Source organism: Mandrillus leucophaeus, unplaced genomic scaffold (assembly GCF_000951045.1).
Source record: "Mandrillus leucophaeus isolate KB7577 unplaced genomic scaffold, Mleu.le_1.0 Scaffold427, whole genome shotgun sequence".
NCBI lineage: Eukaryota > Metazoa > Chordata > Mammalia > Primates > Cercopithecidae > Mandrillus > Mandrillus leucophaeus.
The window spans coordinates 2,316,480-2,342,867 of record NW_012104554.1 but is presented as its reverse complement, the minus strand read 5'-3'; the positions used below and the strand labels follow the sequence as shown (position 1 = coordinate 2,342,867).

General features: G+C 38.6%; 1 long non-coding RNA gene across 1 annotated transcript; it reads left to right on the top strand.

Moving 5' to 3' along the window:
• Positions 1-7,666: 7,666 nt before the first annotated feature.
• Positions 7,667-25,368, top strand: LOC105548933. The gene is made up of 2 exons (XR_001007478.1): positions 7,667-8,212; positions 23,437-25,368. It is a non-coding gene; the product is annotated as an uncharacterized LOC105548933 (long non-coding RNA).
• Positions 25,369-26,388: the final 1,020 nt, after the last annotated feature.

Below are 26,388 nucleotides of genomic sequence, written 5' to 3'. Positions count from 1 at the left end.
TACAAAAAATTAGCCGAGAGTGGTGACACATACCTGTTGTGCCAGCTACTTGGGATGCTGAGGCACAAGAACTGCTTGAACCCAGGAGGTGGAGGTTGCAGTGAGTCGACATTGTGCCACTGCACTCCAGCCTGGGCAACAGGGTGAGACTCTCTGTCTTATATATATATATATACACACACACACACTATATATTTATTTGTGTGTGTGTGTGTGTATATATATATATATATAAACAACCAGATCTCGTGAGAACTCTATGAGACAACACCAGGGAGATGGTGCTAAACTATTAGAAACCACTCCCATGATTGAATCACCTCTTACCAGGTCCCACCTCCAACACTGCGGATTACAATTCAACATAAGATTTGAGTGGGGACACAGAGCCAAACCATACCATTATTTTACTATTTCTATTAAGAGTTCCCTGCATTTCAATCTGGCCTAGAATACCTGCTGAGATCATATTCTTATAGGTATTAAGTGATAGTGTCATAAATTACCATTTGCAAAATACTATTTCAGAAGCTGTAATTCTCTGTCAAGTTCACTGTTATGTTGCTACACTCCATAGATTTTTAGAAAGTTAAATATTATATATGTATATTTCTGCATTAATGACTTTATTTTGATTCTTGAGGTATCTCAGGAATATAATATGCAAAGTTTATATAAATGTTTTTCTTTAGTGTAGTAAGTTATTAGGATATGACTCTTTTGTAAAAGGGAGAAAGAACAGTAATTCGAATCCCTGCGGAGATAGCAATGTATTCAGAGACAATTTGAAATGTTTTATCTACTAAAAATTCCAGGTTGAAAAGAATAAAATCAACTCCTCTCTCTAAATGCTTTACTCTGGTAGTAGTATTGTGTAATTATTCACAAAAAGGTGTGTTCTTGTTACACAATCATTACCTTTTCCTTGGAGATTTCAAAAATAAATAGATGAGAAATTATGTCCCTCAAAAAAGACAACAGAAGTTTATCCAGAAAATTTTCTCTTTATTGATTTTTCTTTAATAAATGAAGCTACATGTTTTCATTTTTAAGAAATATAAAATCTTAACTTGTTCTTCTCTCTTGACACAGCTTAGGAGGTCTTGCCTGCATTCTCTAACCTCACCTCCTTCCCCTTTCTCCAACTACACTGTCCTCTTTCAGTTCACTAAAGACTGCAAGCTCATTCATGCCTCAGGACCTTTGCATATCCACATGTCTCCTTCTGCTCACTCCTTATTACCACCATGGTCCATTTGAGCTGGATCCTCTCAGTTTTTTCTCTATCGCTTCACCCTATTCATTGCCTTATTACAATTTACAAAAACCAAAAAGTGTTACTTCTTATCTCTCTTGCCAGCTCTCAGAGAGCTGCTACCACATCTGTGTTGGATGTCATGTACAGCCAGTGGCTAGGTCCATGACTGGTACATCATTGCTCAATATCTTTTTGTTGAATGAATGAATGAATGAATGAATGAATGAATGACAAAAATTCCTACTCAAATTTTCTGTTGCTACCTTTTATACTTACAACTTAATATTATACCCTTATACTCTAAACTCGCACATATTTCTATAAATAGGAGAAACTTTACCCACAGAAATAGCTCACTAAGATTGTAAGCAGGAGAAAGATAGCTGAACTTTTTGAAATTTAGAATCTATTCTGGTCACTTTCTAATGAGTTCCTGAATCTATGTTCCCATATCTTTGGGAAGCAAATAATTGACTGTTAATAGCTTTTCAATTATGTCATCAGAATGGCAGATGAGGCCTGAAATTCTCAATGGATTAATAAAAAGTCCCTGCCCCTTTGGTAGAATGAAACAGTACTTGTAATACTTTCTTACTTCCCCCAAATTACTTATTCTTTAAGTTACAGAAAAGGAATTTCACAAACTACAATGAAAACTCAAAGGAAGTAATTACTCTGGGTAACATCTAAGTTAATACTATGTCTTTTGTTTGGTTTTTCTTCATGACAGAGAATAACCCAAACATTTTTTAAATTCATTCTTGAATTTTATAAACTGTTGTTAAAGTATTAATCATTTGTGAGCCATCCATATATTGAGTTTATTCATCCCTTCGTTAAGTTCCTCTCAACAAACTTAGCTGTGTTTTATGATGTATAAAACATGCTAAAATATTTTTAATCCAAATCAAAATGTGTCAGTATGCTGACCCTGAGCAGTCAGGATATGACAGGGAGACCAAAACAACTCGACCAGTTCTGATTTTAAACAAGTTCCTTGCCTTCTCTTTCAGCATATATCGGAATTGCTACCTTAGATGGTTCTGTGTTATGGGAAGTTGACAGACAGAAAATGCAGTATTATATTAAGTCAAAGGTTGACAAACTTTTCCTGTAAAGTGAATATTTCAGACTTTGTGAGACATGTACTCTCTGTCACAACGACACAACTAAGCCATCTTAGAGGGAAAGCAACCACAGATAATATGTAGGTGAATACGCATAAGTAGGTGCCTTGGTTCAGGTTGCTGTCACCAAGTACTATAGACTGGGTGGCTTCTAAACGTATTTCTCACTGTTCTGGAAGCTGAGGAGTCTTAGATCAGAGTGTCTCTCTTCCCAGTTACAGACTGCTGTCTTCTTGTATCCTCCCATGGCAAGAAGAGGACAAGAGAGCTCTCTGGAGTCCCTTTCATGAGGACATTAATCCCATTCATGAGGGCTCCACCCTTACACCCTAGTCATCTCCCAAAGGCTCTACCTCCTAATAAGATCACATTGGGGGCTAGAATTTCAACATATGAATTTGGGGAAGAACATAAACATTCAGTCCACTGCAGTGTGCTATAATAAAACTTGATTTACAAAAGTACACTGTAGGCCAGACATGGCTTGCAGACCGTAGTCTGTCAACCCTTGCATTAGGTGACCACTACAACATGCAGATGAATATGCATAAGTAGGTGTCTTAGTTCAGGCTGCTATAACAAAGTACCACAGACTGGGTGGCTTACAAATATGTTTCTCACAGTTCTGGAAGCTGGGGAGCCCTAGGTCAGGGAGTCCCTCTTTGCAGATATAGACTATTGTCTTCTTCTTGTATTCTCACATGGCAAAAAGAGGATAAGAACACAATATCTAGATGTATTCATGATGGGGAGTCAGCCATTTTAACCTTTATTAAGCACCCACTAAACTCCAAGGTTTCCAGACAGTGTCATAATTAAGCTTCACAACTGATCTGTATTCAGTAGGTGTGAAACTGAAACTGCCTGGTTATTAAGCTGTGTGGCCAGACCATGAACCCATTCTCTTCCATCAGGTTCAGCCCTTAAGGACACATGCCACAGAGTCAAAAACAACCTGGGTTTGAATCTTGCCTCTGCTATTTATTGACGGTGTCCTGTATGGAAAATTACTAGACCTCTGTGTGTCTGAGAGTCTTCCCCTATCTCATGGAGTGGCTAGGAGGATTAAGAAATAAACTGCAAACAGCACTTGCTTAGAACAATGCTCTCTGCTCAATGCATGTGGCTAGCTTTGACCACAATTCTGCAGACACTTCAGGTTCCAGAGAGTTCTTTCAGAAGTTCCGCAAATATGTGATTTAAATGCTGTTAAAAAATATTTTTCACTACTTAAAATACCTTAATAAAAATAAACATATATTCATGCAACGTATACCAAATTTAACACATATTCTCACTCTGTGTGTTAACTTGTGTTGTCAGTTAACTTTTACACAGACATTGAAGCAAAGCTTTCCCAGCTCTTTGTGTTTATTTAAAAAAAATTGCAGAGAATTCAAGGTAAGCCGATAAAAATAATTCCTACCATTTGTAACCACTTAGCTGTGTGAATCAGAATTGTCTTGACACTTTGCAACTGAAGTAAAAACAATCTAAAATTGGAGGCTGAGGTGGACATAAGGTTCTCATCTCGAATATTGTATTAATCAGAAAAACTTTATTATTCCCATTGATTGGCTTTACAATAAGTAAATGTTATCAATTGTTTTTAAAGCCTTTATATGCAAATAACTTACTTTTTTTCTGTTTTATATATTTAAAGTTTCATGTAAATTTTCATTTGGAGCTAAACAAGATATTTTTCAGCAGAAACATTTAACTAGTACTTAACTAATCAAGATCTGCCTCTTTAGATTGAGGCTTTCTTTTAGATCAAGGCTTGATTCTTATGTATCTTTTTTTAAAAATTAGACTCTGATAATTAGGTCAAGACAAAGAGTTACCCAAGCAGAGTTCTTTATTCTCCTTTACTCTCCTACCAACATCATTATGCCCTAGCGGCCCTAATAGATATTTTCTCCTTTGATCTTTATAATAATCCTCTGAGTTTGCCAGGCAGGTGGTATTAGTCTCATAAATGAAGAAGGTAAATGAGACTCAGAGAATATAAATGACTCCCAAGGTCATCTGACTAAACAAGTGGTAGGGTCAAGACTCAAATCAGAAGACTTCTGACTACTAATCCAGAGCTTTCCCCACCCGTTTTGATGACCAAGATGGCTGAGACTTGGGGGAGGGGCTTTGGGAGTTCAGAGGTGACCCTTTGGCCACTGCTGAAGCTGATAGAGATGCAGGATCACGAAACATATCTTATTCCTTGTTTGTTTTTCCATATGTTGACTAGGCTTTCTAGTGATTTTAAAAAAAAAAAAAGCAATGTAGACACTTGTAAAGTGTTTTAATTTATTGTTCTGGACTCTGTCTCACTTTTTGCAGGAGTCATTTGACATGACGCCTTTAAGAAATCCACACATAGGTCTCAAACTCAGGCCTGGTTGATCTCCTAGGGCCTGTGCTCCATGAGGGCAGGGACAGTACTAGATATTTGTGTCCACAGCACATAGAGGCATCCAATTCTTATCTGTTAGTAAATATATGATGGAATCAACCATCATTCTATACTTTTTTTTTTAGATCTTTTTTTCCTTTTGCTACCATTGTTTTTGGACCATTATTGCGGACATATTATAAACTTCCTTGGTAATTCTTGACATTTTGGTCCTTCCTCCCTCAGATTTTTTCTGCATACCATCATTGGTGTAATCTCAAATCATCCAGCAATGCTTCTCCAGTGCCTCTCAGAATGAGGCCCAGATTATCCTCCTAGGATTCAAGTTTCTTCATGATATGGGCATGCCTTATGAACACACCTCCGTTCTGGTCTCATCACCATCCCTGTAGTCCTTTCTCTATATAGGGCATGCTTGCTGCTTTGTGTCTCTGCCATTGCTTGTCTGTTTGCCAGGTTTCATTTCTCAACACAGATCCAAATTGTACCCATGATTTCCTACCTAATTCAACTCTAATTTTCTATGATCCCTGCCCCAGTAATTTTAGCCCATAAGAATTTTTATAGCACAAATTTTGTACTTAATGACACTTGTATTATTTCATGGGTTAGTTAGTCCAATCTCTATGATGCTGTAGGCAACCATGTAAGATATTTAAATTGTACCCATATTGTCCTACCTTCCCACACTGTAGACATCTACTAAATTGGAATAAATGTATAATAAAATAATTTATAGCTTTAACTAATTGAAATCATCCCAAGGCACAGAGAGAACAAACAAACATATTTCTGAGACATGTCTAATTCATGTGCCGTGGTTATCTTGAGATAGTTTTCCACTGTACTTTTAATAAAGGAGACACCTAAATTATAATTTTATAGTTTGTTTTTGTTTTTCCTCCTTGAGCATTGCCACGGTTATTGATATTTATTAAATAAAATCTGCCACTGAAGCATGCATAACCACTCAAGAATGAATTATAGCAAATATTTAACTGCCTGCCTGCCTTTGAATTGGTTAATCAGAATGAGTGATGCATTAGCTGGTTCAACTCCTTTCACCTGGAAAGATGGCTATCGATTTCCTTTATTGTGATCTAAAAGATTTCAGGAAAGTCTAAAAGCATTTCAAAAGATTTCAATGAGTAAGACATAATTCTGCTTTTCATAACCACTGAATGAAAAAAAAAAAACTAAATACAAAAAAGATGCTTTGAGTAAAATTCTGTCATTCTGCACTTCTTATTGTGTTAAAAAAAATCAACTATAATATGAGTGAAAGTCGAGTTCGGCTTGTATGTATGAAATGAGAAGAAGAGAGGTGCTGTAGGTTATTAATAACAGGGGATGTTTTGTACCTCTTCTGGAAAATGAATATGCATTTTGTGTTGGAGCCAGTCCATAAGTCAAATTCCTTTAAAACAGGCAGAGGCCAGCCTGGTTCTGGCTGCAGCCTGCACAGCCAGAAAAACAGAGGAAGAAGGGCCTTCCACAAGCATGAAATGTTATCCACTTTGATATGTAAACATTCTTCCTTCACCTGAAGTTGATGTCAGGGTAACTAAAACACAAGAACTTGGTTGACTGAGCAGAAGCAATCTGTTGTATTCTTCTGTTTTTCAAAACCAGAGATAATCAAGGACTGTTATTTCAGATGCTGGCTGACCTAACTTTTGAGTGGAAAATGAACCAGGAATCTGAGATAACTGGATAGTCTCCGCATATTTTTAAAAAATCAGGATGTCTCTTGAAACTGCTCAGACTTAGCTGATTTTTTTGTTGTTCTCTTTATAAGTTTTTCTTTTTCCTTTTTTCTCTGTATTCCAGACTCCTGGAATTTAATCTATTGGGTGGGAGTAAATGACGTAAACTGTACTCACATTTGCAAAAATCCCAAAAAAGATGTTAAGGCTGCTAACAACAGAATTCTACACTACAGTTGAAATAGTGTAGAATTTCAACTACACTATTTTTGGGCTAGGTGAATTGGGACAGAAATCTATGAAAATTTTATGAAGCTTTCCTTAAATTTCTAATTGAAAATTGCTAGAGTTTGTGTTACTCTTGATTCATTTCATTTAAGTCTTGGTCCTGTAGATTCTATTGATACCCCATTCTTGGGGGATGAAGAACAATGTTAAATGCACACATTTTTTAGGAAAATGAGCTGGGTGGGAGACGGAAGGCTTTGGCTGCCATCCTAGGGCATTCCTGTGCATTGCAATGGTCAGCATTTCTGTATCTAAACATCGAGAAAGTACAATAAAAATACAGTATTAATCTGGAACCACTATCATACATGCAGTCTTTCTTGACCAAACATCCTTATGCCGCCCATGGCTGTGCTGAGAAGGAGGAGCACTCGTCCTCTCCAAGCACGTCCAACTTTCCTCAGTCCTCATGACTCCTACACTGTTCCCAGAACTGAGCTCATTTATTATTGAAGTTGCTTTTCTTATACCTAGCCCAGTTTTCCATTGATGCTCCCACTTATTCTATGTAGGTATTTTCATTTATCACACGATATCCCTTGTCTAAGATTTCATTTGGGCGGGGCGGGGGGGGCAGGCGGGGAACTCTGCTGCTAAAAATAATTTGAAAACTCCTAGACAAGAGGACCTTTCAAATCCCTTACAATTCTAACAACCAGTGAATTCATGCTTCACAGCCATTCAGACCTATATGTATGAAATACAAGACGTGTGTGTTCAACTTTCCTGCATTGCCTCCTTTAAACTTTCTTTTTTCTTTTTTGAGTCAATCCCTGCAGGAACAGACCAAGTGAGCCCATTAAGAGAACAGTTCATTCCCACCTGCCACCTCAAGCCAGCCAACAATCTCAACCTCACCACTCCATTCTTGATTATGTAGAACCATTCCAATCCTGAGTGACAGGATTTGCAAAGACAGCTGTTGGGCTCCACAAACATTTGGAGGAGGGGAAAATGTGAGGTTGGTTGCTACATTCTCCTACTTCTTTTTACTGAAAGGAACAGCTGCGATCTTCACATGTAAGATGAAGTAAACAAAAGCTGACAATGCCCAGCACCATTCAGCAGTAAGCATTCAAACAGATTTTTCCTCACCGCGTTTGCAGGCCCGGCACAGTCTCACTTCCCCACAGCGCAGAGAGGAAGCGAGGTCTTTGCATGCCCTGTTCACTTGGCCAAACATTGCCCTAGATGTGCAATTCAACCCGTATAAAGCAAGTGTAATTCAAGAGCCCTGACTCTTTCACTATTTCATGATTGCTTATTACTCGCACACGGCGTTGTCAGGTTCCAGCAACTGTGTGTGCAGCAGGCAGAAATGCAGTATTTATCTCTGACAGGGAAAAATTCTTAAGCTCGTCGGCATGAGTATCCACACTGAACTGGCTATCAGGGAAATAGATCCCTGCATGGGAAAGTCAAGGTATGTTTAGAGGGACTTGATGATTCAACCCCATGACTGACTCATTCCTTTTGTTTCCTCTGCCTTTTTATTTGCTTACACAGAAAACAGAGTATTCATTTTTTTCTTTTCCCACTCTCATCCCTATTAACCGCTAGGGCCATCTGCCCATCTGAAACTGTCTTTGGCTACACGGTTGTGAATCCAGGTGACAGACAAAATGAAGAAGTGGTGATTGCCCCTGCATATTTTCTCTGAAGGGTTAAAAAAAAAAAAAAGCCTTTGTGTCTGTTTCGAGTTCTCCAGTTGAAATACTGTACTCATTGAACTGCAAGAAATAAAACCTGCAAGTAGGCACTGTGCTAATGTAATACAAATGTGTTAGACAGGCGCACTATTTCTCAAATATGCTTGAATTAAGCAAATTATTTTAAAAAGTGGGTGGGACTTTTGATGTTTTACATAGTTATATTTTCAATTTCTTGCGCTCAGTTTAAAGCTCAAGATTCTTTGTTTCCGTGTGTGTCATTAGGGCAGGTGTTGGATGACAAGTAAATGCACTGAAAAACGAAAAAAAAAGAATTCTTTGTGCCCTGACCTCCATGAATTCAGTGACTTCATACATCCATACAGATCTGACTTTTAATCCAAGGTGCTCACAGATGGGGTAAGGGATAAAGAAGGAATTTGTCTACAGGATCCTTTTATCCTAAGATACCTTACAACATCCAATTGTGCTACCGTTTTGTTTGGTTTTTTTTTTTTTTTTTTTTTTTTTTTACAAACCCATTGCTAGGCTAAGAAGTATTGATTCCATCTAGTTAAACATGTCGAGTGAGAGGAAGTGATCAATGGATTACTTCTTCAAAACATTTATCCCCCGCAGTGGAATCCTCTGATTTGTATAACCTTAAAGAGCCAGGTACAGGAATTGGGAGAAGAATTTAAAATTTGAAATGTCTTCTTTTTTCAACTCTGTTAATGAAAACCCTAGTTAATGCATGCAATTTTCTGGGTCTCCTTCTCTACTTCCTTCCATTATCACCACCTTTTGTTGCTGCTGGGGCTGTGGGTGCCCTGAAGGAACATGAGATGGCCTTCCTCAGATATCTGGGTTTTAAATTCAGTTTGTATCTCTTAAGTGAAGTGGGTAGGGCCAAAAATGACTCACTGCCCAGTGGTGCCTGGAAACATTATCAGTAAAGGCATTCACCTAAGGAGAAAATAAACACAGAATTCTCATATGGGCCCCTCTTTCCAACCATCTCCTGGACTCTGGTAGCCTTTTCTGAGCCAGAGATCTTTCTAAAGTCACTCGCTGTCAGACCTTTTTGTCTCATATTTAGGAAAGGCTGAAGTTCTTTATAAATCCCAGATGGAACAGAAGGAAAACTACTTTGAATTGATCATTTCCATGATCTCTAAAAGTCAACAAACAGTATTTCTTAAGATTAATGGATGTGAGCTTATGACAGTTTCAATGTGGGACCAACTCAAGGGAAACTGATGACCGAAGTATCAAAACACATACATTACAACGCAGTTTCACCTGAAAAGGGGGTGTCCCCCAGTAGTGCTTCTGCAGCAGAATTGCTTAGAAACTGCAGAGCATCCACAAGGCAAGTACCCCAGGCCATTGTGTCTGACTGTCTTTCAAATAGAGGAATGGCTAATTGCCACTTGCTGAGGGCAACTCCTGCACTGAGAACTGCGTGCGTATATGGATGGTATCGCTGAGACTCACAAGTATGCAAGACAGAAACTAGGTGCATTTTTTTCAGATTAGGGACCTGAGAATGGAAGATAGACTGGGAAGGGGAGCAGGCGGAGATCGGGAGAGATTGGGCAATGGGTACGAAGTTACAGTTAAATAGGAATAAACTCTGGTGGTCTATTGCACAGTAGGGTGCCTGTGGTTGACAACATTGCATGGTCTATTTCAAAATAGCTAGAGGAGAGGCTTTTGAATGTTCTCACCACAAGGATATGATAAATATACAAGGTAATGGATATGATAAATACTCTGGTTTGATTATTACGTACGGTATGCCTGTATCAAAGCACCACATTGTACCTCATAAATATGTACAACTATCATGTGTCAATTAAAAATAAAATAAAATAAACTTTTATTGATAAAAGAATAAAAAATAGCATGTTTTTGGCCACACTACTTGATAGGCATTATTTTAAAAACATAAGCATATAAGACCAGGCATGGTGGCACATGCACCTGTACTCCCAGCTATTTAGGAGGCTGAGACAAGAGGACAGGTTGAGCCCAGGAGTCTGAGATCAGCCTGGGCAACATAGTGAGACCCTCATCTTAAAAAATATATAAATAGTATAGATGACGTAAAAGGGTCACCTTTCCAAATGAGTCAAATTCTTCCTTAATTTAATGTATTCCTAGGTAGTAAGTTTTTTTTTTTGTTTTGTTTTGTTTTGTTGTTTGTTTTGTTTTTTTTTCAGAGACAGAGTCTCGCTCTGTCGCCCAGGCTGGAGTGCAGTGGCCAGATCTCAGCTCACTGCAAGCTCCGCCTCCCGGGTTCATGCCATTCTCCTGCCTCAGCCTCCCGAGCAGCTGGGACTACAGGCGCCCGCCACCTCGCCCGGCTAGTTTTTTGTATTTTTTAGTAGAGACGGGGTTTCACCGGGTTAGCCAGGATGGTCTCGATCTCCTGACCTCGTGATCCGCCCGTCTCGACCTCCCAAAGTGCTGGGATTACAGGCGGTAGTAAGTTTTTAGAGAGCTAAATTAATTCCTTGCTATATCTTAGGATACCATTTATAAGTGTTCTCATGGGGGTTAGCTTCATTTTATGTACGCCTTTTTCCGTGTGCTAATTTGTGTAGAGAGTTTATGTATTGTGGGAATTTAATTTATTCCTGCATTTTATCCAGGAAAATAGAGCCAGACGTTTTTGGACACTTGCTATTTGCTTTAAATAAGATATCAGGTTAAGATAGGAGAAATATATTGATTGGATATTGCATCTTCCTCTGGAGAACGTAAAACCTTTCATGTCCTACATCTCATCATGCCTTACAACTTTAGAACAGACTCTAATAAAAGGAAAATGTTTTGACTGTCCCTTTACTTGTAGATGGCAGGGATGGGAAGGTGCACTCAATTATACTAACAGACAATTAATCTAAATTCAAAGAGAAGGCTCCTGTTGTGGATCAGGGACCCCGAGTAAACATGCTTTCTAGGAGACTTCACCACCAGGTTCCAAGAGAGGTCACAGTACTCCTGCACTCCTGACAGCAGACCCTTGGATTCCATTGCAGGCAGTGACACACCAAGAGTAAGAGGAGCTGGCTGCAGCCCTGTCCACATGTGTCTGCTGGCTCGCCCTTCTGTCTGGCATTTCCACGCCCCTCCTCTTCCGGACTCCCTTGCATGACCGTCCAAACAGAATGAGCTGTCCTTCCAAATATGACCCTAACTCATTCAACAGCTGGAGGCAAGAGCAAACTAGAGCTCATGCAAAGGGTATTAGCATTGAGTCTTTTTTTGTTTTTTTCCTTCTTTCTCTCAGACTAAAAGGTATTTGGAAAATTCATCTAAAAACTTTTTTAAAAAATTTCATTCATAAAAATAGCCAAAGGGTTTCTCAGAGAGTTTCCTTTCAGCAAGTCTTTTGGAAGGAATGAATGTCTACTTTATTATTTTTCTTGTCCCTGACCTCGGAGAGGATTAGAGGGTCTGGGCAAGGGGAGGAGCCTCACACCCAGCCACCCACACTTTTCCCTCTGACGAGCCCCACCGCCATGCCATGCTCTGTACAAGTTCTCTGGAAGAACATAAGAGCCACCTTATGTGTGATGGAATGAGACCATGCTTTGAAGAGCCGGACTTTCTCCTTCTACTTGCCCTTGAAATGGTTTTCACTCTGATCTGCAAGTCAAAGAAGTGATCTATTACACATTTAGGGACCTCAAAATCTGTTTGACTCTGTGCAAATAAGGTACAGCCCTGCCTTCTTCCTACAGTTTTCTTATCACTATGGGACTTGAAAAGGATTTAGTTCAACAACTGAGTCAGCATGAGCTCACACGAAACAAATCATTTCACACCAATGTCATTTTCTTTCTTTCTTTCCCCCCGCCCTCCGCTTTTTTATCTAAATAATTAGGTCAGGGAAATCCCACGTGCTTAGTATCATTTTGTCAGCAAGGTACATGACAAACTCTGGTCACAATAGAAAGTCGTTTAGTGAATTAATGTCAACTCTGGAAAAAGTGGCTAATGTGTCTTTGCGAGCTTGGTCCTTGCCTGTACACCTGCCTGAAGATCACAAGACTAAGAAGGACAGGTAACACACACTGAATGATGGAATCAGAGCTCAGCAATATCTCATAAGCCTGTCATATGAGCCAAACCCAATACAAAACAATTTAGCAATATTAATTATCACATTTTGTACTTCAATAAAAATAATATCATGACTTTGCGGTAGGAAAGACTAAGTTTAATGTTGGTTAAAAATAGTTTAGAAACTGTATTTGTCTGTCTTCAATATGACGTTTCTTCCCAAATATCCCAAATAATCTGAATTAATAGTAGAAATAATATATACCATTTATTGAGTACCTAGTATCTGCTAAAATAACAAACTTACCGTGAAGGTATAACTATTTCCATTTTACAGATGAAAAAAATGGAGGATATTAAGTAACCAGCACTAAGTCAAAATGGCTAGCAAAGATCAAAACCAACATGTTAGCCAATGTGAGGCAGCTCAAGTCCTTTCCTCTGTGCCCAAAATGAAATTTTCCAAGAATTTTGCATTGGTTATTCATATCAAGTATAAAAAATGTTATTCATCTCAATGAACCAAAATTAAGTTAAGACACTGAAGGACTGTCTAGAGGAAATTGACCAGGATAGGAAAGAGTCTGGAAGCCATGCAATAAAAGACATGGTAAATATTTAACGTGAAAAATAGAAGATTTGTGTGGGATATAGGAGATACCTTCAAATACTGAAGACCTGTGGTCAACTGGGGCAAATATTTTAATCCCAAATAAGTTCTCCAACAATAAGAGTTTCATTACAAATAAGGGAAGAGAAAGTGCCCGAAATGAGCATTTTCAGTCACTAGATGCAGAATCAGAGAGCCACCTGCGAGGGTTGTTATTGAGTGAAATTCTGACTTTGAAAACATTTGGCCTATATGAGGGATTCTTAATCTGATATCCATGGAAGAACTTTAGGAAGTCTTTGAATCCCTGGAAATTACATGAAAAATTGTATACGTGGTTTTTTTCTTGGGAAATGGTGGATATATTTCTTCAGATCCTCAATGCAATTCTACAATATTGGTGAGCCAGTGAAATGAAATCACTTCCAATTCTACAATTCTATTTTGTAAAAGTAGTCTTACCCTTCACAGAGGTGCACCCAAAAGAACTGCGTGATTGATCTAATGTTAGGGGTGAATGAGCATAAACAATTGAAGAAAACTTCAGGGTTTTGAGCCTCATAACTAAGATGTTGATACAATTAAAAAAAAAAACTTTAATAAAAGAGAAGCAAATTTAGTGGAAGATAATTAAGTAGAAATAAATAGGCAAACTGAAGCCTGTCTAAGATTCCAGTACTGAGTGTACTGAGTATGTAATCCAAATGTTCTGTTACATCATGGCAGAAAAATGCTGAGATCTAGGGATATATGCTGACTAGTAACTGAGTCTTATATAAATAATTTTTTGTTCCATTAACATATTTATTTCTAGAATACTTTTTTTAAATTTATTTTTTATTATTATTATACTTTAAGTTCTAGGGTACATGTGCATAACATGCAGGTTTGTTACATATGATAAATAATTTTTTTAAAGCCACTTGAAATTTAGAACCATAAAATGTTATAACACTAACTGTTCTAGAGACTACTTACTTCAATCTCCTAATGTTACAACTGAAGAAACCATGTCTCAGAAAAACTAAGAGACATATTCTCTACTCTGGGACCTTGTTCCCGATTCACGTCTCTGTCTGCAAATTTAAGGGAAAAAAAAAATCTAAAACATTCAAATCTGGAATAAACCTATGTATTTTTCAGGAAGAAAATATAACAAAAAAAAACTAGTCTTAACTACATGTAATACACAAAGGTCCACTTTGTTATGGTATAAGGCAAGACCATAAGGAGATCTTATGCCTCCTTATGAGGCATAAGACTGCCCCTTAGGAGTCTGAAAGTATGAATTCCACACTTCAGCACGCTCCGGGATGTTTTCACAGTATTTTTAACATTGGTCCTCATCGTCTTAATTTATCTCTGGAAATTTCCATGGATGCTTAAACTATGAAGAACAAAGAAGCACATAGCTGTGTTATATTTAGAGTTGGTGAATTAGGTTCCGCAAATCTTTTGGTTTGCTTTTAGATGTTGTCTTTTCAGTTTCTAAGATCAGAGGGAGACCAGCTCCAGGAGTGCTCGTGCATGCATCGGTGGTCTTCTATACCATCTGATGAAAATATTCATTCTGTGTCTCAAAAGGATATTCCAGATCCAGTTCTGAGTCAGCAGGTCTTTGGGGTGTGTGTGTGTGTGTGTGTGTATACATAGATATAAATTTTTCCACTGCTTCATTTTTTAAAATCCATCTGACAAGGTCAAGGTGGGGTTGAGACAAGAAAAATTTGGAACTAGTCCCATTTGAGACTTATTTCCTTAAAAAAGAAACTTTTTTAATAATCTGAAAGTTTACATAATTTTGACATGCCAGTTATATACGTGTGTGTGTATGTGTGCATGCTTGTGTGTATGTTCATTTTTTTAAAGAGATTCAAACTAAATAAAATTTTGATTGGGGGTGCTGCTGAAATGACTAGAGTGTCAGCTGTTATAACTTCATCTTTAAACACTAAACTGAAACATGGCCTTCATGTTCCAATTCATACTGAAGCTTTATAATATATGGCCTTAGAGTAGAAGTATAATGATCTCTTGGGAGAGGCAAGATCCAATTAAAATTCAGTTTGCTGTCTCTTGGAAAGACATAAGCAGTTATATATCCTTTGAGAGGGTCTTAAGAAATACACACCTGAGCTTTAAATGGCTACTCATTTGACTGTGAAGTTGAATTTCAATTCATCTGGGAGTCAGAGCACAAGAAAGAATTCAAATAACAACACTCTGATATTTCCTGGTGTGTTACCAGGGAGAAAAGAGCTCCTGGAAAATGAATGCCTTACACATTGGCAGATATTACCAACCACTTATAAAAACAAGGCTATTGTTATGCATAAAAGTCATTCCTTTTAGGGGAAGCCTAAGAGTGAATTGAAATGTGGCTGACATTTCTACCACAAGATAAAATGTTTTTTTAATATCATGTTTAAGTTCTCTTAGTTAAAAAAAGAAGAAGAAAGAAAGAAAAATATCTACAATCCAGTATTCAGAAGCAATTCCAGACACTTCACCCATGAAATAACTCACTGGAAGACATTACATTTCTAAACACAAAAGCTATTAGCAGCCTTTTCTAATTCTCTTTTAGTTCAGTAAGGGAACTATTGACCGTATTTTGCAATCCCACATGTTTTTAAAAGACAAAATACATAGTACATTGAACAGAAAACATATGAACGCTTTCTATTTAATTTGTTAGTTCACGACTAAGATGAAACAGTCCAACATGTACAAGAACCTCCCCACCCCCATCTCACTCTGATGTTCTTTTGGTTACTTCTTTTTTACAACAAAGGTTTGATGTATTTTTAAAAATATAAAAAGAAAAAGCCACTATATTGCCTCAGAGCTAGTCCATCTCACTGCCTCACTTTAAATTCTGATTGACTATAATGAGACCACAGACAGATTGATGAAATAAGATCAATGGGTTTATTATACATCCATATTTAGGTACTAAATGGCATTGTACTTGGGGTGATTTAGTTATACAGCTCATTTATTTCTTCAACAAATTTGTTGAATAGCAGTATTAGTTAAGGCAATGCAAGCTGATGTCATAAAGAAACCCCCAAATCACAATGGCCTAAAACCTTAAAGGTATAATTTTTATTCATGGAAGCAGTGCAATGTGAGCAACTACAGGATTCGGGCAGCCAGAATCCTTTCATCCTGTGTTTCCGTCATCTTCTAGAGCTTCAGAGTCTTCTGCATTTATCCAAGACAAAAGAAAAGAAATTTGAGAAGGTGTACCTGTTTTTCGCCATCTTCTGCTCACTTGCTCTTGGAATTAACAAAACACACAACAATACCTAAGTGCAAAGTGGTTGAGAAATGTATTTCCTGATGGGGCAACCACCTTCCAGAGATAACTTCACACTCTGAAAGGGGTAAGCTGCAACACCTGTAATAATACTGTGCTGGACATTGTGGAATTTTCTAAAAGAAACAAAACTGGGACCTTGTCTTCCAGGAGCAAGCACTTTAGCAAATTTTTACAAGAACTTTATTCCCTTACCAATAATAATAGTTAATATACATTAAAAGTTTGTTATGTATCAGGCTCATTATTAGTCCAGAGGGTGTGTGGGTGGTATTTCAGGACTCAAAACCTGGTGTCTGGGCTGTTCCAAATTCATGCTCTTGCCTCCTGCCCTCTGTAGACTTCTAATCACTTAAGGAAAGAGTCTCAAGTCTGCTTCTTAAAAGTTCCTACCACAGGGCAGAGCCCACACCAGATAATGAAAGAATGTGGATTATACTAAACAAAACCCTAACACCTACTGTATAGGTAACTGTTGGCAATAAATTAGAGCTCAATTCCAACTCATGAAAAGCTATAATCCAAAATACAATTCACCATAAATGAAAGCTTTTTTAAGATATGAATTGCCTGTACTATAAATATTGATTAATTTTTTTAATTTGAGTCAATTGAGATGAAAATGCTAATTTAAGTAGACAAGCATATGAACATTAATGGAAAAATTCACCTAAAAAAGTACAAGAGAGAGCAAGATGCCCAAGATAGATAAACACAACACTTTAACCAGAATGTTCTATCATTTTCTTTCTGCACATACACCTTCTAACTTGTAAAGTTGTCTTGCTTCACATGATCTCTTCCCATCTAATTTGATGGGGTTTTCTCTGAAAGAAATGAAGGGAGGATTCCTCCAGTTCTTGTTTTCTATGATAATTATCCTAAGTTTCAGGGGAAGAATTTTAAAAGAGGAATTCTAGACTCTTCTCAACTTGGAGCAGAATAGAAAAATATTCCAGTAAGGAATATAGTTCATGGGCATAAGCAACTTGAATATGAGGTAGAATTGGGGTTAAATAACCTACGAAAGGTATAGGTGATATTCTATCAGACAAGAGATATTACCTATAGTTTTGCAAAAGAAATAAACTTTTAGCTAGGCCTTTTAGAAACAAGTAAAATTAATTGAGTTCACCAAGTATAGAAAAAATAGTAAATTGTCATTTAGAAGGACACGATCTATTCAGCTAGTCAACCAAGAAATATGTCGAGTGCTCCAATGCAAGGTAGGGTACGATGAGCAGTAGGGAGAAGGGGACAGTAAAAACGTACAAGACAATACCTATTCCCATACAGGTCAGCAGCTAAGAGCAACAACAAAAGAGAACAATGGGCATGTATGTTGCATCCACCTGTACCAGGTAACATGCCAGGTGAATTATTCAAATTATCTCACTTGGCACTAATGCATGTAAAGTACATAGCAGGGTGCCTGTCACAGAAAGAATGTACAATAAGTGGTAGCTGTGATTTAAATGCCAGTTTTATGTGGAGGTTATTATCTGTTTTCAAATTAAAGAAAGTGAGGCATGGTGAGTCTGTGTGATGCTATAAACTGAATGTTTTTATCCCCACAAAACTTATATGTTGGAACCTAATCACCAAAGTAATCGTCATTAGGTTCCAAAGGTGGGGCCTTTGGGGGTTAATGAAGTCATGAAAACTCCACCTTCATGAATGCCGTTATAATAATAAGAATTAGTATCTTCATAAAAGAGGACTGGGGGAGCTCATTTGTCCTTTCTGCCATGGGAGGATGCAGGAACAAGGTACCACCTTTGAAGCAGAGAGTGAGTGCGCATCAGACATTGAATCTGTCAATACATTGATTTTGGACTTCCCAGCCTCCAGGAGTATAAGCAATACATTTCTGTTGTTTATAAATTATCCCATCTAAGGTATTTTCTTACAGTAGACTGGGTTAGGCAACGAGGGTATTTTGTGGAAATTGCATCCTGAGTGCCTGTGCTGCAGCTCCTCGTGAGTCTTCCATTCTAATTCTAATGAACTTCCAGTTATCTATCTTAAGCAGAGTACCTTTTAGGACAGGGTAATGGGGGGAGCCTAGAGGTCACATGCAAGGCCTCCCATCTGTGGAGGTTTAGTTGGAAAAAGCTGACAATGAGTTGGTTCCTATGCAGCAGTAGTCATGAACCTGGGGCAAGAATCAGAGCACCGCACTATCTCCCAGGGCCCAGAGGGTGTGGCCCTGAGAGACACATTGGTGAAATCTCTAAAGGGCTATGTGCCAGATTGATGAGACGATCTTGGGGGTACTTGCTAGTCTCCTTGGCTTCGGAGGGGCATGGAGGGAGGGGAACAGATAGGCTCCGATCCTCTCTGCCCTTGAGGCTGGTCAAACATGTTGCAGCTTTGTAGAGAAGTGTCTTCTCCTTATACCTTGCACAGATGATTTGCTAACCAGGCCCGAGACTGTTGTATCTCCCGCCATTCCAGCAACTCAAGTGCCCTCAGAACTAATCCAGGTAACTAGAACCAGGGGCAGGCAGTTAAAATCATAAACACCCAAAGGGAACCCAGCAGCCAGATTGAGGAATAACAACAACCCATGCCCCAAGATGGATATTCTCCTAGTAAAATAGAACTTCCAGAAGAGACAGATAACAACTTTAACAAGGAATCAAAAGTGTACTTATACAAATTGAAAAATAGCATTAAAATAACTTGCGAGCATTCAAAAACATGATTTTTCAATTAAAAACATCAATTCAGTTACGGAAAGGATGGCCTAGGATGAGACAGACTCACTTGCAGTATAAGACATTATAGGGGAAATACCAAATGAGTCGTTTTGATTCTCAGGTGGAATTGACCATTAGACTCACCTGTTAAAAACACAGACTTTTCAACTTACCCAGCCCTAATAAATCAGGACCTCTGGAAGTCAAGCCAGTGAAACTGCATTTTGGTTGGAAGTGGCCACTGGTTTTGCGCACTGGTTATGGGGTCTGCGGAAACTGGCAGTACATGCTGAATGAGTTATCAGGGTGAGAGATCACTGGGTCTGCAGGGATGGTTGTAAGGACTGCAGGAGAGAGATGAGAACTGAAATGAGCTGTGAGAGGTGGGTAGAGTTTATTGATAGTGACCTAAAAATATGAAACAAGGATTGATGAATGTTTTGTCCGCATGATCCCAAGTTTTCACCAGATGTAGACACAAATACTTGTCACAACCATAGATCCAATAGCAAATCTGAAATTTTTATAAGTTTAGCCTTAAATAATATAAAACACATCAGATAAATAAGAAGTTGAAGTATTGCAATTTTGCAAATGTTTAGGAAGCTTGTGTTCATCCAGTTCACATTTCCTTCACTCCATGTGTGCATGTTTGATAACTGAAATACACAAGTTAAATCTTTAGTCTTACTTTTTTAACCACTGACAATAACTATGGTCCATTTCTCTCCCAATGTTCCATTTCAAGACAGATGGATCAGTTTGTCAAGGTCTGAGCAAACAGTAGGAATAAATGGAGTGCTCCGAAGGCAAATCTGCAGTGGTGTGTTCAATTTGATAAAATCACCCTTGCATATTTTTCTCCTGCATTTCCTGAACCACTCCACTAAGGGAGACAACCTAGTACTTCTTGGCTTTTTTCTTTTCAAATGGCTGCTTCTGAGTAGCAGATGTAAAATAACAGGAATCAAAGGATTCATGGATCAAGCAAAATGACTCCAGATCATTTCCAGTAGGTTATTTCCTTGAAGCTGTTCCGCTCTGCCCCCAGGAGGTGTGATGGATTTGAACTAAATGTAATCAAAAATTTTCACCTGCATCCTTATTTCCTGAAAGTAGCTCAGTCCCATGAAGCTGAATTTTCTGCAGCTGTGAGACCCACGGCATGGCTGCTTCCTTAGGGGAAATAAACTCAACGTTTCTCTGAGTCAGAACCACAGAACAACAGTCTCATGAAATGCTCTATGCCAAACAAAAAGCACTCTGCACTCAGATTTGGGATGAGATGCACATGCTATCACCTCTCAGAGGGCAACAGAGCACATCCAAGCTTCTAGATCCCCTGCAGCAGAGAAATCATTTTATTCATAACTCTCTTTAACTTAGCCACTTGTATTCATTTTTGAGTGCTGCCTTAACAAAGTAACAACTGGGTAGTTTAGACAACAGAAATGTATTGTCTCACAGTTCCGGAGGCTGGAAGTTCAAAGTCAAAGTGTTGGCAGCCCTGGCCTAAGCCTTCCTCCTTGGCTTGTAGATGGCTGATTTCATATTTACAGGGCATTCTCCCCATATAAGTGTCTATCTCCAAATTCCACCTGTTTATAAAGACACCAGTCATAGTGGATTATAGTCCATCTAACGACTTCATTTTAATTTGATTACCTCTGTAAAGACCCTATCTCTAAATAAGGTCACATTCTGGGGTGCTGAGGTTTAGAACGTACCTCTGAATTTGAGGAGGGAGATGTAATTCAACTGATTACACCACTGAATCCTTTTTTTTCCCCATGTCATCTATTAATAACCCAAAGAACACGTTTAGAAAGATGTTACTGTGGCTTCACAGATACCATGCTCTTCTTCAATGGTTCCCAAATGCCATTTGCAGAATATATGCAGAATCACTGGGAGTGCTTTTTGGAATTCTAAATCTGCCAGGCATGGTGGCTAACACCTGTAATCCCAGTACTTTGGGAGACAAAGGCAGGCAGATCGCTTGAGCCCAAGAGTTCGAGACCAGCCTGGGCAACATGGTAAAACCCTATCCCTACTAAAAATACAAAAAAATTAGCTGGGTGTGGTGGCATGCACCTGTAGTCCCAGCTACTTGAGAAAGCTAGGCTACAATGAGCCATGAGCCCATGATCCTCCACTTCACTCCAGCCTGGGCAACAAGAGTGAAACATGTCAGAAAAAAAAAAAAAAAAAAAAAAAGAATTACAGATTCTTGGGTCTCACCTCCACAAATTAAAATCCACTAGATCTAAGGAGGAACTCAGGAATTTGCAATTTACAAACTTGCCCAGAACATTCTGATGCATCACCAGATTGGAGTTCCACAGCCAGTTAGTGCTCCCTTATTATTTTTTAGACTTGATTTGGGCCATAAATCTTATAATAGCTACCTAAGAAGTGCACTTCTTTAAACAATATGAACATAGAATTGTTTTCTCGTCTCTGTTTTTATTACATCTATCTTCCTCCATTGCAGTACAAACCACTTGATGTGCATAGATTCTGCCTTACTCATCTTTTTATTCTCAGTGTGTACCAGAGAATCCACACATAAATAACATTCAATAAGTGTTTATTGAAGAAATAAATACCTCCAGCAACACAGGCAAACTGTACAATTGTTTCATGATTTAAAGAAGTTCCTGGCTGGGCACAGTGGCTCATGCCTGTATTCCAGCACTTTAGGAGGCCGAGACAGGTGGATTTCTTAAGTTCAGGAGTTCAAAACCAGCCTGGTCAACATGGTGAAACCTCATCTCTATTAAAAACACAAACAAAAAGTAGCTGGGCATGGTGGTATGCACCTGTGGTCCCAGCTACTCAGGTGACTAAGGCAGGAGAATTACTTGAACCTGGGAGGCAGAGGTTGCAGTGAGCTAAGATCACACCACTGCACTCCAGTCTGGGCAACAGAGTGAGACTCCATCTAAAAAAAGAAAAAAAAGAAAAAAAAAGTTATTGACGTTGACATATTTTTATACTTGAGAGAACGCAGCTACTCTTGAGATTTTAACCCATGCAACCATGCCCACTATCCTGCCTCATTTTTACTCCTGCCACGATAGCTTACTTGTGGTTTCAGGACACATCTTTCCCTTTCCAGTGTCAAGGATTTTTGCACACGCTATTTTGGAACTCTCCCACCTAGCCTCTTTCTCCACCCCATCCCCAACTGCCACTACTATTTCCAAATGAATATTTGTTCTGCCCTTCCAATTAGAAGTGGTGCCCCGTTAAACGTTTTCATAAGGCTTTTTTTTTCCCCCATGGAGACACTGATCATGCTTGTAATAAATAGTTCAATGGTTGCTCTCTCTGACAAACTCTAATCTACATGTAGGCAGGCTTCATGTCTGTTGTGTTCCTTTTTGAAGCCACAGAAACCTGAACAGAGTAGAAACTCAAATATTAATTGAGTCATTATGCACTTTACCATGAGTACGTGTTTTTTCCCACCATTAAACTGGGAGCTTCTCTACAGCAGGGATTAGATTTAATTTACTTTTCTATTTTTGGCACCTGGCACAATGCCTGGAAGGCAGAACAAGCACAATAAATTTTCTTAAAATTTGTAAGATTTTTGTTTATTTGAGTGGTTGTTTAGTTTTTGCCTTGATGAAAGCCTGGGATAGAAATTTAGAACAAGGTTGGATGTTGGTGATCATATAAAAATAGATTTGTTCTTTCTTGTCATTAGAGCCCAAACTTAAAAAATATGTCAAATAAAAAAATAAACCAGAATAACAGGGAATATTTAATGGAACCAAGGCACCTCAGACAGCTGACATACTTCTAAAAAGCAGAAAGTAATAGTAAGGGAGATAGCAGCATACGCGTTAGTTTTCCAATTGCCAAAAGATCACTTCAAATACAGCTCTTGGCAGTCATCTTCTTATGGAGAAACTGGAACACTTATGGAATGGCAATTCCACCAATTCCCTTTTTCTAACAGCAGAAAAACCTGAAGGAGACAAGCCCAGCTATAGTCCAGCTGGGACCTGTGGCAATAACCTGACCTAAAGTTACCTAAGTGATCAGGACCGTATGTGGTCCATACCCCTCTGCCTGAGGATGCTGCTCAGCTGTTTAACTCTCTCAAACATTTTGTTCTTTTACTAACAACCCACTGCAGTCAAGTCGTCTATTTCCATATATGGAAAATTGGGTCTGTAGCAATTTCCTATTCCTATTTGTAGGCAATTACATAAGATAGGGGGAATGGGCACCTATTTCTCTGGGGAAGGTATAAATGTGTCTTTTATCTCTTTCCAGTATCCCCACTGTGTAGAACTGGTCCACAATGGAGAGTAGGAAAAGTTTTTCATTGGACCAAATCACTGCCTTAGAAGGAAAGAGATTTCAATCCCATTCATTTTTAAGACCTGCAATGGGTTGGGATGATACCCACTGAGGTCTCTTGGCAGTTAAAAAAAGAAAAAAAGAGGTTACCTCTTCGGCGTCTTTGGCAAAGGATATGAACTAGCAATAAAGCCTCAGCATCAAGCCTTGGGAGTCTGCCTCAAAGTGGCTAAGGCTAGAAGCATCTTCTAATACAAATATGGCAGCATTAGGAAAATATCTTGGCCTTTAGAGAGACCCAGATTATCTTCACCTTAAAAAACACCAAGACCGTCACAGCAGTAAATACATATCCACCAACTTCACAGAAGGTTTTCCACCGAGACACTGTGAAAACCACAATCCATTAGTGGTGGATGAGTCCCAACTCTCTTACTACCTGGGGTTTCCAAGCAAGACTTACCTGTCCTTTGTTCTAGATTTTTTCCTGGGATCCTGGGCCAACACAAATAGAAGAGGAAAGCCTCAAGGGAAATAAAAGTGAAGATTTCAGTGATAGTTTAAATATATATTTATAAATGTTGGCCTTTTTTTAATACTTCAGGGTGATGGATGGAGCATTTCAACCACAATGGCAAAGAATGAAGTACCGGCAGTGTCAGAGTTTCCTGTTGCTGTGGGAAGACAGCTGCCATGTTGAGAGGTGCCTTGTGGAGAGGCTCATGTGGCAAGGAACTGAGGGTGGCTTCTATCCAACAACCAGTGAGGAACTGAGGCCCTCAAGTCCAATAGTCCATGAGGAACTAAATCCTACCAACAACTACATGAGTGAGCCTAGAATCTGATTTTCCCCAGTGGGGACTTAAGGTACCTGTAACCTGGCTATTAAGGACTAAACTGCATCCTGCCCAAATTTATATGTTGGAGCCTTAACTCTCAGCACTTCAGAACATGACTTTATTTGGAGTCATAGTCATTAAAGAGGTAATGAAGTTAAAATGAGGTCATTAGGATGAGTCCTAATCCAATAGGACTGGTGTTCTTATATGAAGAGGAAATGTGAACACAGACACATATAGAGAAAAGACCATGCGAAGAAGACACAGAGAGGAAACTGTCATCTACAATCTTAGGAGAGAGGCCTCAGAACAAGCCAACCCTGCAGATACCTTGATCTAGACCTCCAGAATTGTATGAAAACTCACTTTTGTTATTTAAGCCACCCAGTCTGTGGTGCTTTGTTATGGCAATCCCGGAAAACTAATTAACTAATTGACTGCAGCCTTGCAAGGGACCCTGAACCAGAGGACTCAGTAAAGCCGTGTGCAGATTCCTGACTCACAGAACTAGGAGACGGTAAATGTGTGTTGTTCTAAGGTGCCAAATCTTGGGAAAATATGTTATGTAGCTATGTTGTCTGGCACATGTGCCACGTAATCATGTTTTGGTCAACAACAGACCACATACATGATGGTGGTCACGTAAGATTGTAATACTGTGTTTCTATTATGCATTCTCTATGTTTAGATACACAACCACTCATCACTGTGTTACAATTGCCTCCTGTCTTCAGTACCATAACATGTTGTACAGGCTTGTAGCCTAGAGGCAATAGACTACACCATACAGCCTGGGTGTGTAGTAGGCTATACCATCTCCATCTATGTTTGCGAAGTACATTGTGTGATGTTCACATCATTATGAAGTTGCCTAGTGATGCATTTCTCAGAATGTATGCCCAATATGAAGTGACACATGGCTTTATGTCTATCATGCATTTAAGATACTGCGATATAGTTAACTTACGTTTTAATATACCTCTTAATTCTATTTTGATCCCACACCAACCAAGGTGCAAAACTAATGTTTTCACCCATTTCCATAAAAAACACAATTACAATGGGACTAATGTGGTTTTTGCTGTTTTCCCTGAAGATTTATGGTGGTACAGGAAGCAGTCAAAGCACCGTGTATAAAGCTCTTCCATGGCCTGCCCCCTTTTTGCAGTTGCCTCTATTATTGGAAGGAATGGTCCAACCAACCCCAAAGCTCTGGAAATTTGCCCCAAAATAATTTTACCCTGAAGCCATTGAAGCTTAAGTTTCAGGCCCCAGTTTCATATTCCTGTGAGTTCTGCAAGTCACTGGGAGCTATAGACACTTCTAGGTAGAACTGGGAAACAAGGTGAAAATACCTCAAGAAATCTCAGAAGCCAGCGGCCTGCATCTCCAAGCCTCTGGCAATTTTCTTGTGGTTTCTATCCTTATTCTAGATATTTGCTTTTGAGACTGATTTCTAAAAAAGAGAATTCTCCAAATTCTATAAGCTTCAGGCTCTACAAAACCTATCTATTCTGCCTAACTAGATTAATCATAGCAGGTACCAAAGATGGCCCTGCCTCATGAAGACTTTTCATATCAGACCCTTAGATAATATTTCTGCCTATAGATAATATTTCTGCATGTAGTTGTGTATGAATAATTTTCACACACCTGTATCATGTTGACCACAGTCAGTGTCCATGTCCAATTTATTTTTTGTGTCCTTGGTGCTCAGAAAGTTACGAGATGTTCAGTCAGAATTTTATTTAAAATATATTGATGAACTAGATTTAAAGATAGATTAAATTAATTCCTACACATGATTTGATTTAACAGATAAAATAAGGAACTAAGCATTAGCCTGAACTGTGTACTTGCATTAGCCCTGATGTTTCCCAGAGGGAATAATATTTGAAGAATACTGCACAGGCTGAAAAACAAGAGGAGTTCCCAGCAGACCAATATTCTTTCCTTCTTCATGCTGTGAGACAACTGGGGAAAGTTCTCCACATTTGGTTTTTCAGCTACTCTGCCCATGACTAGAAAGAAGATTTAATTTAATTTAATTTAATTTTTTAACAGTAAAAGAAAAAATTGTTATTTT